Here is a 17500-nt window from a genome sequence, read left to right as displayed (position 1 = left end):
GTCTCTCCTCTCTACTCGTCCAGAGGTCACTAGTTTAATGTCTCTCTCTCTCTTCTCGTCCAGAGGTCACTAGTTTAATGTCTTTGTCTCTCTCTCTTCTCGTCCAGAGGTCACTAGTTTAATGTCTTTGTCTCTCTCTCTCTTCTCGTCCAGAGGTCACTAGTTTAATGTCTTTGTCTCTCTCTTGTCGTCCAGAGGTCACTAGTTTAATGTCTTTGTCTCTCTCTCTTCTCGTCCAGAGGTCACTAGTTTAATGTCTTTATCTCTCTTGTCGTCCAGAGGTCACTAGTTTAATGTCTTTGTCTCTCTCTCTCTACTCGTCCAGAGGTCACTAGTTTAATGTCTTTGTCTCTCTCTCTTCTCGTCCAGAGGTCACTAGTTTAATGTCTTTGTCTCTCTCTCTTCTCGTCCAGAGGTCAGTAGTTTAATGTCTTTATCTCTCTCTCTTCTCGTCCAGAGGTCACTAGTTTAATGTCTTTGTCTCTCTCTCTTCTCGTCCGGAGGTCAGTAGTTTAATGTCTTTTATCTCTCTCTCTTCTCGTCCAGAGGTCAGTAGTTAAATGTCTTTATCTCTCTCTCTTCTCGTCCAGAGGTCACTAGTTTAATGTCTTTGTCTCTCTCTCTTCTCGTCCAGAGGTCAGTAGTTAAATGTCTTTATCTCTCTCTCTTCTCGTCCAGAGGTCACTAGTTTAATGTCTTTGTCTCTCTCTCTTCTCGTCCAGAGGTCACTAGTTTAATGTCTTTATCTCTCTCTCTTCTCGTCCAGAGGTCACTAGTTTAATGTCTTTGTCTCTCTCTCTTCTCGTCCAGAGGTCAGTAGTTTAATGTCTTTATCTCTCTCTCTTCTCGTCCAGAGGTCACTAGTTTAATGTCTTTATCTCTCTCTTCTCGTCCAGAGGTCACTAGTTTAATGTCTTTGTCTCTCTCTCTTCTCGTCCAGAGGTCAGTAGTTTAATGTCTTTATCTCTCTCTCTTCTCGTCCAGAGGTCACTAGTTTAATGTCTTTGTCTCTCTCTCTTCTCGTCCAGAGGTCACTAGTTTAATGTCTTTGTCTCTCTCTCTTCTCGTCCAGAGGTCACTAGTTTAATGTCTTTATCTCTCTCTTGTCGTCCAGAGGTCAGTAGTTTAATGTCTTTGTCTCTCTCTCTACTCGTCCAGAGGTCACTAGTTTAATGTCTTTGTCTCTCTCTCTTCTCGTCCAGAGGTCACTAGTTTAATGTCTTTGTCTCTCTCTCTTCTCGTCCAGAGGTCAGTAGTTTAATGTCTTTATCTCTCTCTCTTCTCGTCCAGAGGTCACTAGTTTAATGTCTTTGTCTCTCTCTCTTCTCGTCCGGAGGTCAGTAGTTTAATGTCTTTATCTCTCTCTCTTCTCGTCCAGAGGTCAGTAGTTAAATGTCTTTATCTCTCTCTCTTCTCGTCCAGAGGTCACTAGTTTAATGTCTTTGTCTCTCTCTCTTCTCGTCCAGAGGTCAGTAGTTTAATGTCTTTATCTCTCTCTCTTGTCGTCCAGAGGTCACTAGTTTAATGTCTTTGTCTCTCTCTCTCTACTCGTCCAGAGGTCACTAGTTTAATGTCTTTGTCTCTCTCTCTTCTCGTCCAGAGGTCACTAGTTTAATGTCTTTGTCTCTCTCTCTTCTCGTCCAGAGGTCAGTAGTTTAATGTCTTTATCTCTCTCTCTTCTCGTCCAGAGGTCACTAGTTTAATGTCTTTGTCTCTCTCTCTTCTCGTCCGGAGGTCAGTAGTTTAATGTCTTTATCTCTCTCTCTTCTCGTCCAGAGGTCAGTAGTTAAATGTCTTTATCTCTCTCTCTTCTCGTCCAGAGGTCACTAGTTTAATGTCTTTGTCTCTCTCTCTTCTCGTCCAGAGGTCAGTAGTTAAATGTCTTTATCTCTCTCTCTTCTCGTCCAGAGGTCACTAGTTTAATGTCTCTCTCTCTCTCTCTCTCTTTTCTCGTCCAGAGGTCACTAGTTTAATGTCTCTCTCTCTCTCTCTCTCTCTCTTTTCTCGTCCAGAGGTCACTAGTTTAATGTCTCTCTCTCTCTCTCTTCTCGTCCAGAGGTCACTAGTTTAATGTCTTTGTCTCTCTCTTCTCGTCCAGAGGTCACTAGTTTAATGTCTTTATCTCTCTCTCTTCTCGTCCAGAGGTCACTAGTTTAATGTCTTTGTCTCTCTCTCTTCTCGTCCAGAGGTCACTAGTTTAATGTCTTTGTCTCTCTCTTCTCGTCCAGAGGTCACTAGTTTAATGTCTTTGTCTCTCTCTCTCTTCTCGTCCAGAGGTCACTAGTTTAATGTCTTTATCTCTCTCTCTTCTCGTCCAGAGGTCACTAGTTTAATGTCTTTGTCTCTCTCTCTTCTCGTCCAGAGGTCAGTAGTTTAATGTCTTTATCTCTCTCTTTTCTCGTCCAGAGGTCAGTAGTTTAATGTCTTTATCTCTCTCTCTTCTCGTCCAGAGGTCACTAGTTTAATGTCTTTGTCTCTCTCTCTTCTCGTCCAGAGGTCACTAGTTTAATGTCTTTGTCTCTCTCTTTTCTCGTCCAGAGGTCAGTAGTTTAATGTCTTTATCTCTCTCTCTTCTCGTCCAGAGGTCACTAGTTTAATGTCTTTATCTCTCTCTCTCTTCTCGTCCAGAGGTCACTAGTTTAATGTCTTTGTCTCTCTCTCTTCTCGTCCAGAGGTCACTAGTTTAATGTCTTTGTCTCTCTCTCTTCTCGTCCAGAGGTGACTAGTTTGTCTTCTCGTCCAGAGGTCACTAGTTTAATGTCTTTGTCTCTCCTCTCTACTCGTCCAGAGGTCACTAGTTTAATGTCTCTCTCTCTCTCTCTCTTCTCGTCCAGAGGTCACTAGTTTAATGTCTTTGTCTCTCTCTCTTTCGTCCAGAGGTCACTAGTTTAATGTCTTTGTCTCTCTCTCTCTTCTCGTCCAGAGGTCACTAGTTTAATGTCTTTCTCTCTCTCTTGTCGTCCAGAGGTCACTAGTTTAATGTCTTTGTCTCTCTCTCTACTCGTCCAGAGGTCACTAGTTTAATGTCTTTGTCTCTCTCTCTTCTCGTCCAGAGGTCACTAGTTTAATGTCTTTGTCTCTCTCTCTTCTCGTCAGAGGTCCCTAGTTTAATGTCTTTGTCTCTCTCTCTTCTCGTCCAGAGGTCACTAGTTTATTGTCTTTGTCTCTCTCTCTCTTCTCGTCCAGAGGTCCCTAGTTTAATGTCTTTGTCTCTCTCTCTTCTCGTCCAGAGGTCACTAGTTTAATGTCTTTGTCTCTCTTCTGTCCAGAGGTGACTAGTTTGTCTCTCTCTCTCTCTTCTCGTCCAGAGGTCACTAGTTTAATGTCTTTGTCTCTCCCTCTCTACTCGTCCAGAGGTCACTAGTTTAATGTCTTCTCTCTCTCTCTCTTCTCGTCCAGAGGTCACTAGTTTAATGTCTTTGTCTCTCTCTCTTCTCGTCCAGAGGTCACTAGTTTAATGTCTTTGTCTCTCTCTCTCTTCTCGTCCAGAGGTCACTAGTTTAATGTCTTTATCTCTCTCTCTTGTCGTCCAGAGGTCACTAGTTTATTGTCTTTGTCTCTCTCTCTCTTCTCATCCAGAGGTCCCTAGTTTAATGTCTTTGTCTCTCTCTCTCTTCTCGTCCAGAGGTCACTAGTTTAATGTCTTTGTCTCTCTCTCTCTTCTCGTCCAGAGGTCCCTAGTTTAATGTCTTTATCTCTCTCTCTCTTCTCGTCCAGAGGTCACTAGTTTATTGTCTTTGTCTCTCTCTCTCTTCTCATCCAGAGGTCCCTAGTTTAATGTCTTTGTCTCTCTCTCTCTCTTCTCGTCCAGAGGTCACTAGTTTAATGTCTTTGTCTCTCTCTCTTCTCGTCCAGAGGTCACTAGTTTAATGTCTTTGTCTCTCTCTCTCTCTTCTCTTCCAGAGGTCACTAGTTTAATGTCTTTGTCTCTCTCTCTTCTCTTCCAGAGGTCACTAGTTTAATGTCTTTATCTCTCTCTCTTCTCTTCCAGAGGTCACTAGTTTAATGGCTGGAAGGTAGAGGTCAAAGAGGGACATAATGACCTCCATTCCTTCGATGGACAGGCACATACAGCAGACCAACGACCGTCTGTTATGTATCAAACAGGTGAGTTTCCACTTGTTTCCATCATGGTCCCTGATGGACGCAGAGAGCAACATTAATGCATCTGTATTTCATTTGGTCAAAGAAAATTCACTTACTAGTGTTTATAAATAGATACAGCAGCATTTCCCAGACTGGATCCTGGGGACCCCAACGGGGGATTTTTCTCAGGCTTTCGCCTGCAACATCAGTTCTGTTATTTTCACAGACAATATTTTTACAGTTTTGGAAACTTTAGAGTGTTTTCTATCCTAAGCTGTCAATTATATATATATATAATATTCCAGCATCTTGTCCTGACAAAATATCCTGTTTACTACGGGACCGAAATGCAGCGTGGTGGTTACTCATGTCTTTAATGAAACAAATGACGATACATGAAATAACTTAATAAAGAACGTAATGAACCCACGAAATACACAGTGAAACCCAGGCTACCTAAATACGGTTCCCAATCAGAGACAACAAGAATCACTTGACTCTGATTGAGAACCGCCTCAGGCAGCCAAGCCTAAACTAGACACACCCCTAATCAACCACAATCCCAATGCCTACAAAAACCACAATACGACAACACAATAAACCCATGTCACACCCTGGCCTGAACAAATATATAACGAAAACACAAAATACAATGACCAAGGCGTGACAGAACACCCCCCTAAGGTGCGGACTCCCGGACGCACCTCAAAACCATAGGGAGGGTCCGGGTGGGCGTCTGTCCATGGTGGCGGTTCCGGCTCTGGACGTGGACCCCACTCCATTAATGTCCTAGTTCCTCCCGTTCGCGTCCTGGGATAATCCACCCTCGGCGCCGACCATGGCCTAATAGTCCTCACCCAGAACCCCACTGAACTGAGGAGCAGCTCATGACTGAGGGGCAGCTCGGGACTGAGGGACAGCTCGTGACTGAGGGGCAGCCCGGGACTGAGGGGCAGCTCGGGACTGAGGGGCAGCTCGGGACTGAGGGGCAGCTCGGGACTGAGGGGCAGCTCGGGACTGAGGGGCAGCTCGGGACTGAGGGTTAGCCCGGGACTGAGGGGAAGCCCAGTACTGAGAGGAAGCCCAGTACTGAGATGAAGCTCAGGCAGGTAGTAGGCTCCGGTAGATCCTGGCTGGCTGGCGGATCTGGAAATACACAGTGAAACCCAGGCTACCTGGATACGGTTCCCTATCAGAGACAACAAGAATCACCTGACTCTATATATAACGAAAACACAAAATACAATGACCAAGGCGTGACACCCTCGTCACAATTTAAAGAAGGAATGAGATTCCACAAATTAACTTTTAACAAGGTACACCTGTTAATTAAAATGCATTCCAGTTGACTACCTCATGAAGCTGGTTGAGAGAATGCCAAGAGTGTGCAAAGCTGTTTCAAAATAGTTGCGTTTATACTCTTAGTTTTATTTAAAAAAAAAAAAACTCCCTTTTTCTCCCCAATTTCATGGTATCCAATTGGTAGTTACAGTCTTGTCTCATTGCTCTTACGGACTCAGGAGAGGCGAAGGGCCGTGTGTCCACCGAAACACAACCCAGCCAAGCCACACTGCTTCTTGTCTGCTTAACCCAGAAGCCAGCCGCACCAATGTGTCGGAGAAAGAACCTGGTGAACGTGTCAGCGTGCTCTGCACCCGGCCAACCACAGGAGTCGCTAGAGAGCGATGGGACAAGAACATCCCTACTACTCCCCTAACCTGGACGACGCTGGGCCAATTGTGCGCCGCCCCATGGGTCTCCTGGTCGCGGACCGCTGCGACAGAACTTGGAATCTCACAGCACTGCGCCAGTAGGGAGGTGTAACAGAAGAGCAGAAAATCCCCAAATACAGACAAATCAAAGCTGATACAGACCCAAGACTACTCCAAGATATAATCGGCACCAAAAGTGCTTCTACAAAGTATTGACTCAGGGGTGTGAATACTTATGTAAATGAGCTATTTCTTTATTTCAATTTCAAATTCAGAAAACAAGTTTTCACATCGTCATTATGGGGTGTTCTCATCACGTGTACTTTCATCATAATTTATTTAATCATTAAAAAAACATTTTTAAAAAATCCCACCGTGTCAAACTAACAAATTATCCGTCTGCATTTATAAAAACGTACCGGAACTTCCTGTTTCCATCAAGCTGTTGTGATTTTTTTGTTTTTACAGACAATTACATAAAAGCTACGGATGGAAACGTGGCTGAATCAGTCAATCAATTAGGCAGCTTACAATTTTTTAATCAATTAGGCAAGCTATCTAAACGTGTAGTAATATTTTTTACATTCAGGTTAGCAGGTTAGCCTGGCAAGCTATCTAAACGTGTAGTAATATTTTTTTTTACATGAGCAGGTTAGCAGGTTAGCCTGGCAAGCTATCTAAACGTGTAGTAATATTTTTTTTTACATTAGCAGGTTAGCAGGTTAGCCTGGCAAGCTATCTAAACGTGTAGTAATATTTTTTTTTACATGAGCAGGTTAGCAGGTTAGCCTGGCAAGCTATCTAAACGTGTAGTAATATTTTTTTTTACATTAGCAGGTTAGCAGGTTAGCCTACCTAAACAAGTAATCATTTTTTCATAAGCAGGTTAGCCTAGTAATATCATTTGTTTACATGAGCAGGTTAGCAGGTTAGCCTAGCAAGCTATCTAAACGTGTAGTAATCATTTTTTTACATTAGCAGGTTAGCCTGGCAAGCTACCTAAACGTGTAGTAATCATTTTTTTACATTAGCAGGTTAGCCTAGCAAGCTATCTAAACGTGTAGTAATATTTTTTACATTAGCAGGTTAGCAGGTTAGCCTAGCAAGCTACCTAAACGTGTAGTAATCATTTGTTTACATTAGCAGGTTAGCCTAGCAAGCTATCATTTGTTTACATTAGCAGGTTAGCCTAGCAAGCTATCTAAACGTGTAGTAATATTTTGTTTACATTAGCAGGTTAGCAGGTTAGCCTAGCAAGCTATCTAAACGTGTAGTAATCATGGCTGAATACCAACCTGGCAGGCCACGTGCTCAGGGGCCCCGAACATCACTCAGATATCATATGTCATGGCAATACGAGTAGAATTGCAGAAAATGTGGTTTAAAATACATTTAAAAAAAGATTATTTCCACCACATGGTAAAATGGGTAGAATTGCATTTAACTTGCTTTAAAACAGCAACATTTTATTTCAATTGTGTAGAACTGGCCATCAAGAGGACCACCCACACCTAACCAAATCCAATTGGTCAATACATAGGGAATAGGGAGCCAATTAGGACACAGGCAGGTTGTAGATAAATAAATACAGGTTATCTGTTCACAATAATGTGTTCTGTGCTTTTGTCTCTGATTCTATGGGTTGTTATGTACACCACTCAAAACACTGTAGCATTTACTGTTGCTTGTAATATCACTGTATAAACACATGAGGCGAGATGGAGTTTAATACTTTATTATTAATACTTGATGTCTCATGGGGTGGGGGGGCAGAGCTACTGCTGTTGCAATGCATTCTGGGCTGCTGCTGCTGCTGCTGCTGTTGCTGCTGTGAGCGAGTTTATCCGGATGCCACACACACACACACACACACACACACACACACACACACACACACACACACACACACACACACACACACACACACACACACACACACACACACACACACACACACACACACACACAGAGAGAGAGAGAGTAGCACAACAGTGGTGGGAGCACGGCCTTATTTCTATTACAGCATATTGGATGACTGTCGTTCCTATTTCATTCACCCTGTTCAATGTAACATCCATATGTTTAGGCTACTACATGAGGATCACATTTTCCCTTTATCCATCATGAGGTTGCTACGACCTATGAATGAACGTTTACAACGTAGGTGCACACAGGTTGAGAGAATTTTGAGTAAATTAGGTGAAAGATATTGACACATTCAATACAGACTTGCCTGCATCTAGCTGACCTAGGGTGTAATCATTAGTCCAGTCTTGCCCGCATCTAGCTGACCTAGGGTGTAATCATTAGTACAACAGGATCACCTCTTGCCTGCATCTAGCTGACCTAGGGTGTAATCATTAGTCCAACAGTATCACCTCTTGCCTGCATCTAGCTGACCTAGGGTGTAATCATTAGTCCAACAGTATCACCTCTTGCCTGCATCTAGCTGATCTAGGGTGTAATCATTAGTCCAACAGTATCACCTCTTGCCTGCATCTAGCTGATCTAGGGTGTAATCATTAGTCCAGTCTTGCCTGCATCTAGCTGACCTAGGGTGTAATCATTAGTCCAACAGTATCACCTCTTGCCTGCATCTAGCTGATCTAGGGTGTAATCATTAGTCCAGTCTTGCCTGCATCTAGCTGACCTAGGGTGTAATCATTAGTCCAGTCTTGCCTGCATCTAGCTGACCTAGGGTGTAATCATTAGTCCAACAGTATCACCTCTTGCCTGCATCTAGCTGACCTAGGGTGTAATCATTAGTCCAACAGTATCACCTCTTGCCTGCATCTAGCTGACCTAGGGTGTAACCATTAGTCCAACAGTATCACCTCTTGCCTGCATCTAGCTGATCTAGGGTGTAATCATTAGTCCAGTCTTGCCTGCATCTAGCTGACCTAGGGTGTAATCATTAGTCCAACAGTATCACCTCTTGCCTGCATCTAGCTGACCTAGGGTGTAATCATTAGTCCAACAGTATCACCTCTTGCCTGCATCTAGCTGATCTAGGGTGTAATCATTAGTCCAGTCTTGCCTGCATCTAGCTGACCTAGGGTGTAATCATTAGTCCAGTCTTGCCTGCATCTAGCTGACCTAGGGTGTAATCATTAGTCCAGTCTTGCCTGCATCTAGCTGATCTAGGGTGTAATCATTAGTCCAACAGTATCACCTCTTGCCTGCATCTAGCTGACCTAGGGTGTAATCATTAGTACAACAGTATCACCTCTTGCCTGCATCTAGCTGATCTAGGGTGTAATCATTAGTACAACAGTATCACCTCTTGCCTGCATCTAGCTGACCTAGGGTGTAATCATTAGTCCAGTCTTGCCTGCATCTAGCTGACCTAGGGTGTAATCATTAGTCCAGTCTTGCCTGCATCTAGCTGACCTAGGGTGTAATCATTAGTCCAGTCTTGCCTGCATCTAGCTGACCTAGGGTGTAATCATTAGTCCCAACTTTTGCAAATGAGAGTTTCTATTGGACAAATTCGGGTATGTCTATCCGCATTTCATTTCTGTTTTTCAACAGAAACGGCTAAATGAATACACGCAGTTCACTTACGTAGCAGCCACGTACAAATAATCACTTTGCTCGTTGTATACATCTCTTCCGGAAAGTATTCAGACCCCGTGACTTTTTCTACATTTTTGTTACGTTACAGCCTTACTCCAAAATGGATTAAATTGTTTTTGCTTTACGTCCTCAATCAACACACAATTCCCCATAATGACAAAGCAAAAAAAACTCAAATAGCACATTTACATAAGTTTTCACCCTTTACTCAGTACTTTGTTTTAAAGCACCTTTGGCAGCGATTACAACAGAGTCTTCTTGGCTTTGACGCTACAAGCTTGGCACACCTGTATTTGGGGAGTTTCTCCCGTTCTTCTCTGCAGATCCTTTCAAGCTCTGTCAGGTTGGATGGGGAGCATCACTGTTATGAAGGGTAATAGATGAGGTGTTATGAAGGGTAATAGATGAGGTGTTGTGAAGGGTAATAGATTAGATGTTATGAAGGGTAATAGATGAGGTGTTGTGAAGGGTAATAGACTAAATGTTATGAAGGGTAATAGATGAGGTGTTGTGAAGGGTAATAGATGAGGTGTTATGAAGGGTAATAGATGAGGTGTTATGAAGGGTAATAGATGAGATGTTATGAAGGGTAATAGATGAGGTGTTATGAAGGGTAATAGATGAGGTGTTATGAAGGGTAATAGACTAAATGTTATGAAGTGTAATAGATGGGGTGTTATGAAGGGTAATAGATGAGGTGTTATGAAGGGTAATAGATTAGTTGTTATGAAGGGTAATAGATGAGGTGTTATGAAGGGTAATAGATGAGGTGTTATGAAGGGTAATAGATTAAGTGTTATGAAGGGTAATAGATTAAGTGTTATGAAGGGGAATAGACTAAATGTTATGAAGGGTAATAGATGAGGTGTTATGAAGGGTAATAGATGAAAGGGTAATAGACTAAATGTGTAATAGATGAGGTGTTATGAAGGGTAATAGATTAGGTGTTATGAAGGGTAATAGATTAGGTGTTATGAAGGGTAATAGATGAGGTGTTATGAAGGGTAATAGATTAGGTGTTATGAAGGGTAATAGATTAAGTGTTATGAAGGGGAATAGACTAAATGTTATGAAGGGTAATAGATGAGGTGTTATGAAGGGTAATAGATGAGGTGTTATGAAGGGTAATAGACTAAACGTTATGAAGGGTAATAGATTAGTTGTTATGAAGGGTAATAGATTAAGTGTTATGAAGGGGAATAGACTAAATGTTATGAAGGGTAATAGATGAGGTGTTATGAAGGGTAATAGATGAGGTGTTATGAAGGGTAATAGACTAAACGTTATGAAGGGTAATAGATGAGGTGTTATGAAGGGGGTAATAGACTTAATAGATTTATGTTGATTAAACCCTTGATACAGGCTAATAGGGGCGGCATGGTAGCCTCGTGGTTAGAGCGTTGGACTAGTAACCTGAAGGTTGCAAGCTCAAACCCCCGAGCTGACAAGGTACAAATCTGTCGTTCTGCCCCTGAAAGGGCAGTTAACCCACTGTTCCTAGGCCGTTATTGAAAATAATAATTTGTTCTTAATTAACTGACTTGCCTAGTAAAATAAAGGTAAAAAAAATAAAAAAAATAATACACACTAATTTGTCAATCATTTTGTCTGTAAGGCGGCTGCATCCCGAGACATACATGACAGTATCAGTCAGTCTTTCTCTGCGTCTCTCTGTGTCTCTCTGTGTCTCTCTGTGTCTCTCTGTGTCTCTCCGTGTCTCACCGTGTCTCTCTGTGTCTCTCTGTGTCTCTCCGTGTCTCTCCGTGTCTCTCCGTGTCTCTCCGTGTCTCTCCGTGTCTCTCCGTGTCTCTCCGTGTCTCTCTGTGTCTCTCCGTGTCTCTCTGTGTCTCTCCGTGTCTCTCCTTGTCTCTCCGTGTCTCTCCGTGTCTCTCCGTGTCTCTCCGTGTCTCTCTGTGTCTCTCCGTGTCTCTCCGTGTCTCTCCGTGTCTCTCTGTGTCTCTCCGTGTCTCTCTGTGTCTCTCCGTGTCTCTCTGTGTCTCTCCGTGTCTCTCCGTGTCTCTCCGTGTCTCTCCGTGTCTCTCCGTGTCTCTCTGTGTCTCTCCGTGTCTCTCCGTGTCTCACTATGTCTCTCCGTGTCTCTCTGTGTCTCTCTGTGTCTCTCCGTGTCTCTCTGTGTCTCTCTGTGTCTCTCTGTGTCTCTCTGTGTCTCTCCGTGTCTCTCCGTGTCTCTCCGTGTCTCACTATGTCTCTCCGTGTCTCTCCTTGTCTCTCCGTGTCTCTCTGTGTCTCTCCGTGTCTCTCTGTGTCTCTCTGTGTCTCTCCGTGTCTCTCCGTGCCTCTCCGTGTCTCTCTGTGTCTCTCCGTGTCTCTCTGTGTCTCTCCGTGTCTCTCTGTGTCTCTCCGTGTCTCTCTGTGTCTCTCTGTGTCTCTCTGTGTCTCTCCGTGTCTCTCCGTGTCTCTCCGTGTCTCTCCGTGTCTCTCTGTGTCTCTCCGTGTCTCTCCGTGTCTCTCCGTGTCTCTCCGTGTCTCACTCTTTGTGTATTTCTGGCTGTTCTGGAGTGTGTAAACATGTTGGAGCAGTCTCCCGCCCAGGGGATAGTGGGTATGTCTCTTGGCCACTAGTTAGGCTTGATTGGTGGGTTTTGGCTGGAGAAAGAGGCAACATCTGCGAGGTGGCAGTGCCAAGCGAGAGAGCAGAGAGAGCAGAGAGAGAGAGAGAGAGAGAGCAGAGAGAGCAGAGAGAGCAGAGAGAGAGAGAGCAGAGAGAGCAGAGAGCAGAGAGAGCAGAGAGAGCAGAGAGCAGAGAGAGCAGAGAGAGCAGAGAGCAGAGAGAGCAGAGAGAGCAGAGAGCAGAGAGAGCAGAGAGCAGAGAGAGCAGAGAGAGCAGAGAGCAGAGAGAGCAGAGAGAAGAGAGAGCAGAGAGCAGAGAGAGCAGAGAGAGAGAGAGCAGAGAGCAGAGAGAGCAGAGAGCAGAGAGAGCAGAGAGAGCAGAGAGCAGAGAGCAGAGAGAGCAGAGAGCAGAGCAGAGAGAGAGCAGAGAGCAGAGAGCAGAGAGAGCAGAGAGCAGAGAGCAGAGCAGAGAGCAGAGAGCAGAGAGAGTGAGAGAGCAGAGAGAGCAGAGAGCAGAGCAGACAGACACAGTGTTGCAGAGAGAGCAGAAAGAACAGTAATCACTACAAGCCACAGTGATAATGTGTGGAACAGTAATCACTACAAGCCACAGATAAGTTGAACAGCAGAGAGCAGTAATCACTACAAGCCACAGTGATACTGCAGTAAGCAGAGAGAGCAGAACAGTAATCACTACAAGCCACAGTGATAAGAGTAATCACTACAAGCCACAGTGATAGAGTAATCACTACAAGCCACAGTGATAATGTGTTGAACAGAGCAGAGAGCAGTGATAAGAACAGTAATCACTACAAGCCACAGTGATAAGAACAGTAATCACTACAAGCCACAGTGATAATGTGTTGAACAGTAATCACTTGGTGTGACCAATTGTAATTACAAGCCTGATAAGTGCAAAGAACAGTAATCACTACAAGCCACAGTGATAGTGATAACAAGCCACAGTGATACTGGTGTTGAACAGTAATCACTACAAGCCACAGTGATAATGGTGTTGAACAGTAATCACTACAAGCCACAGTGATAATGGTGTTGAACAGTAATCACTACAAGCCACAGTGATACTGGTGTTGAACAGTAATCACTACAAGCCACAGTGATAATGTGTGGAACAGTAATCACTACAAGCCACAGTGATAATGGTGTTGAACAGTAATCACTACAAGCCACAGTGATACTGGTGTTGAACAGTAATCACTACAAGCCACAGTGATAATGTGTGGAACAGTAATCACTACAAGCCACAGTGATAATGGTGTTGAACAGTAATCACTACAAGCCACAGTGATACTGGTGTTGAACAGTAATCACTACAAGCCACAGTGATAATGGTGTTGAACAGTAATCACTACAAGCCACAGTGATACTGGTGTTGAACAGTAATCACTACAAGCCACAGTGATACTGGTGTTGAACAGTAATCACTACAAGCCACAGTGATAATGGTGTTGAACAGTAATCACTACAAGCCACAGTGATAATGTGTGGAACAGTAATCACTACAAGCCACAGTGATAATGGTGTTGAACAGTAATCACTACAAGCCACAGTGATACTGGTGTTGAACAGTAATCAGTAATCACAAGCCACAGTGATACTGGTGAACAGTAATTGACACAGTAATCACTACAAGCCACAGTGATAATGGTGTTGAACAGTAATCACTACAAGCCACAGTGATAATGGTGTTGAACAGTAATCACTACAAGCCACAGTGATAATGGTGTTGAACAGTAATCACTACAAGCCACAGTGATAATGGTGTTGAACAGTAATCACTACAAGCCACAGTGATAATGTGTGGAACAGTAATCACTACAAGCCACAGTGATACTGGTGTTGAACAGTAATCACTACAAGCCACAGTGATAATGGTGTTGAACAGTAATCACTACAAGCCACAGTGATACTGGTGTTGAACAGTAATCACTACAAGCCACAGTGATAATGGTGTTGAACAGTAATCACTACAAGCCACAGTGATACTGGTGTTGAACAGTAATCACTACAAGCCACAGTGATACTGGTGTTGAACAGTAATCACTACAAGCCACAGTGATAATGGTGGTTTATGTTTTACCTCCTCTATACATAACATATCCCTCCAAACAATTCCTCCTTCTCTCTATATATATTTATCTCTCTACTTCCCATCTCTTCCCTCTCTCTCTCTCTCTCCCTCTCTCTCTCTTTCTACATCTCATCTCTCCATCCCTCTCTTTCTCTCTTTGTCTCCTCTCTCTCTCATTTACCTCTCTCTCTCTTTTCTCTCTCTCTCTCTACATCTCATCTCTCTCTCTCTCTCTCTCTCTCTCTCTCTCTCTCTCTCTCTCTCTCTCTCTTCTCTCTCTCTCTCTCTCTCTCTCTCTCTCTCTCTCTCTCTCTCTCTCTCTCTCTCTCTCTCTCTCTCTCTCTCTCTCTCTCCATCTCCTCTCTCTCTCATCTCCATCTCTCTCTCTCTCCTCTCCATCTCCTCTCTCTCTCCTCTCCATCTCCTCTCTCTCTCCTCTCATCTCCATCTCTCTCTCTCTCTCTACATCTCCTCTCTCTCTCCTCTCATCTCTCCTCTCTCTCTCTCTCCTCTCCATCTCTCTCTCTCTCTCTACATCTCTCTCTCTCCTCTCATCTCTCCTCTCTCTCTCTCTCCTCTCCATCTCCTCTCTCTCCCCCTCCTCCCCCTCCCCCCATCCTTGGTACACTGATTGAGTGTGTGTTTATCTTCCAGTCTAATCTATATTTAGCTGACTCTCTGAAACAGCAGGATTCACATGCTCTTAACCCCTGACACTATCCACAACAGCAGGACACACACAACACACACACACACACACACACACACACACACACACACACACACACACACACACACACACACACACACACACACACACACACACAGTGCACAAACATACACCCGCCCCTACCCTGAAAAAAGCTTTACTCCGCAGGGAAATGGTCTTAGACTCCACATGAAATACACACAAGACTGGTTTCATCTGGCCCTTTACCAATGGATATGGAGGCTAATCAAATGCTGACCTCTACTGCCACCTAAAGAGAAGAAGACAAACCGTCTGACTGTAACTAGTCTGCTGCTTTTCCCCCCTTCCTGTCTCTTACAGAGGAGAGGAACAGACCTGGTTTTAAATAGTATTAGAAATCATTTAAAATACTCGGATCTGGGCTCGATCGAGCCCGCCTGGCTCAAACTGAACCAATAGAATAGAAGTGTAAAACTGCAAAGCAAACCCGGGTCCACCTGGCTCTTCGTGCAGGCTAGAGCAAACGCCGGCGGTAATTGAAATATGTTGAATACTGATTGAACCCAGGTGGTGTTGGAGGAGTTGGAATCAAAGCATCTTCAGTTCAACATGACAAGCTGCGCTGTGTGCCTTTTGATGCTGCTTAGCTGTGGACTGGGCTTCTTATTTGTAACCTAGCAAGCACACCACAAAGGGAAAAGCAGTGTGTGAGTATAATCTCTCTGCAGAAAGGCAATAAACTGCTTCAGAGAGGAGAGGAGAAGAGAAGAGAGGAGAGAGATGCCTTATTGTCCCTTTATTTAACTAGGGATTTAATCACATTGAGAGTGACATCTGTTTTAATCTGGGATTTAATCACATTGAGATTGACATCTGTTTTTTTTTATAAATTAGCCATGGATCACTTAAAGTGAGTTGAGACAATGTGGTCGTGTCGTGAGTGACTGACTGTGTGAGTGATATAGTGACATTCTCTGCCTGATCTGCTGTTCTCTTAGTCACCTGAAGTTGTCCACCGTTAGTCTCTGGTTATCTGGTGTACAGAACCAGAGGAACAGCTTTACTGATGTACAGAACCAGAGGAACAGCTTTACTGATGTACAGAACCAGAGGAACAGCTTTACTGATGTACAGAACCAGAGGAACAGAGGAACAGCTTTACTGGTGTACAGAACCAGAGGAACAGCTTTACTGGTGTACAGAACCAGAGGAACAGCTTTACTGGTGTACAGAACCAGAGGAACAGCTTTACTGATGTACAGAACCAGAGGAACAGCTTTACTGATGTACAGAACCAGAGGAACAGCTTTACTGATGTACAGAACCAGAGGAACAGAGGAACAGCTTTACTGGTGTACAGAACCAGAGGAACAGCTTTACTGGTGTACAGAACCAGAGGAACAGCTTTACTGGTGTACAGAACCAGAGGAACAGCTTTACTGATGTACAGAACCAGAGGAACAGCTTTACTGATGTACAGAACCAGAGGAACAGCTTTACTGATGTACAGAACCAGAGGAACAGCTTTACTGATGTACAGAACCAGAGGAACAGCTTTACTGATGTACAGAACCAGAGGAACAGCTTTACTGGTGTACAGAACCAGAGGAACAGCTTTACTGGTGTACAGAACCAGAGGAACAGCTTTACTGATGTACAGAACCAGAGGAACAGCTTTACTGATGTACAGAACCAGAGGAACAGCTTTACTGATGTACAGAACCAGAGGAACAGCTTTACTGGTGTACAGAACCAGAGGAACAGCTTTACTGATGTACAGAACCAGAGGAACAGCTTTACTGATGTACAGAACCAGAGGAACAGAGGAACAGCTTTACTGGTGTACAGAACCAGAGGAACAGCTTTACTGGTGTACAGAACCAGAGGAACAGCTTTACTGGTGTACAGAACCAGAGGAACAGCTTTACTGATGTACAGAACCAGAGGAACAGAGGAACAGCTTTACTGGTGTACAGAACCAGAGGAACAGCTTTACTGGTGTACAGAACCAGAGGAACAGCTTTACTGATGTACAGGACCAGAGGAACAGAGGAACAGCTTTACTGATGTACAGAAGCAGAGGAACAGCTTTACTGGTGTACAGAACCAGAGGAACAGAGGAACAGCTTTACTGATGTACAGAACCAGAGGAACAGCTTTACTGGTGTACAGAACCAGAGGAACAGCTTTACTGGTGTACAGAACCAGAGGAACAGCTTTACTGATGTACAGAACCAGAGGAACAGAGGAACAGCTTTACTGATGTACAGAACCAGAGGAACAGCTTTACTGGTGTACAGAACCAGAGGAACAGCTTTACTGATGTACAGAACCAGAGGAACAGAACCAGAGGAACAGAGGAACAGCTTTACTGGTGTACAGAACCAGAGAACAGAGGAACAGCTTTACTGGTGTACAGAACCAGAGGAACAGCTTTACTGGTGTACAGAACAGAACCAGAGGAACAGCTTTACTGGTGTACAGAACCAGAGGAACAGAGGAACAGCTTTACTGGTGTACAGAACCAGAGGAACAGCTTTACTGATGTACAGAACCAGAGGAACAGAGGAACAGCTTTACTGATGTACAGAACCAGAGGAACAGCTTTACTGGTGTACAGAACCAGAGGAACAGCTTTACTGATGTACAGAACCAGAGGAACAGAGGAACAGCTTTACTGATGTACAGAACCAGAGGAACAGCTTTACTGGTGTACAGAACCAGAGGAACAGCTTTACTGATGTACAGAACCAGAGGAACAGCTTTACTGGT

General features: G+C 44.0%; 2 long non-coding RNA genes across 3 annotated transcripts in view; both read left to right on the top strand.

Annotated features, from left to right (window-relative positions):
- The window catches only part of LOC127915532 (uncharacterized), a 3408-nt gene extending 889 nt beyond the window's left edge, over window positions 1-2519 (top strand). The window contains exons 3-5 of the long non-coding RNA XR_008091315.1: window positions 66-241; window positions 2101-2144; window positions 2277-2519. This is a non-coding gene — a long non-coding RNA (uncharacterized LOC127915532). The remainder of the gene's footprint in view (window positions 1-65; window positions 242-2100; window positions 2145-2276) is intronic.
- The window catches only part of LOC127915510 (uncharacterized), a 51563-nt gene that overhangs the window by 28850 nt on the left and 5213 nt on the right, over window positions 1-17500 (top strand). For both annotated transcript variants that reach the window (XR_008091305.1, XR_008091306.1), the window contains exon 2: window positions 3992-4107. This is a non-coding gene — a long non-coding RNA (uncharacterized LOC127915510). The remainder of the gene's footprint in view (window positions 1-3991; window positions 4108-17500) is intronic.

This window comes from Oncorhynchus keta, chromosome 3 (assembly GCF_023373465.1).
Source record: "Oncorhynchus keta strain PuntledgeMale-10-30-2019 chromosome 3, Oket_V2, whole genome shotgun sequence".
NCBI classification, from domain to species: Eukaryota; Metazoa; Chordata; class Actinopteri; order Salmoniformes; family Salmonidae; genus Oncorhynchus; species Oncorhynchus keta.
The sequence above is the reverse complement of the archived record's forward strand: the minus strand, read 5'-3'. Positions and strand labels throughout refer to the sequence as shown.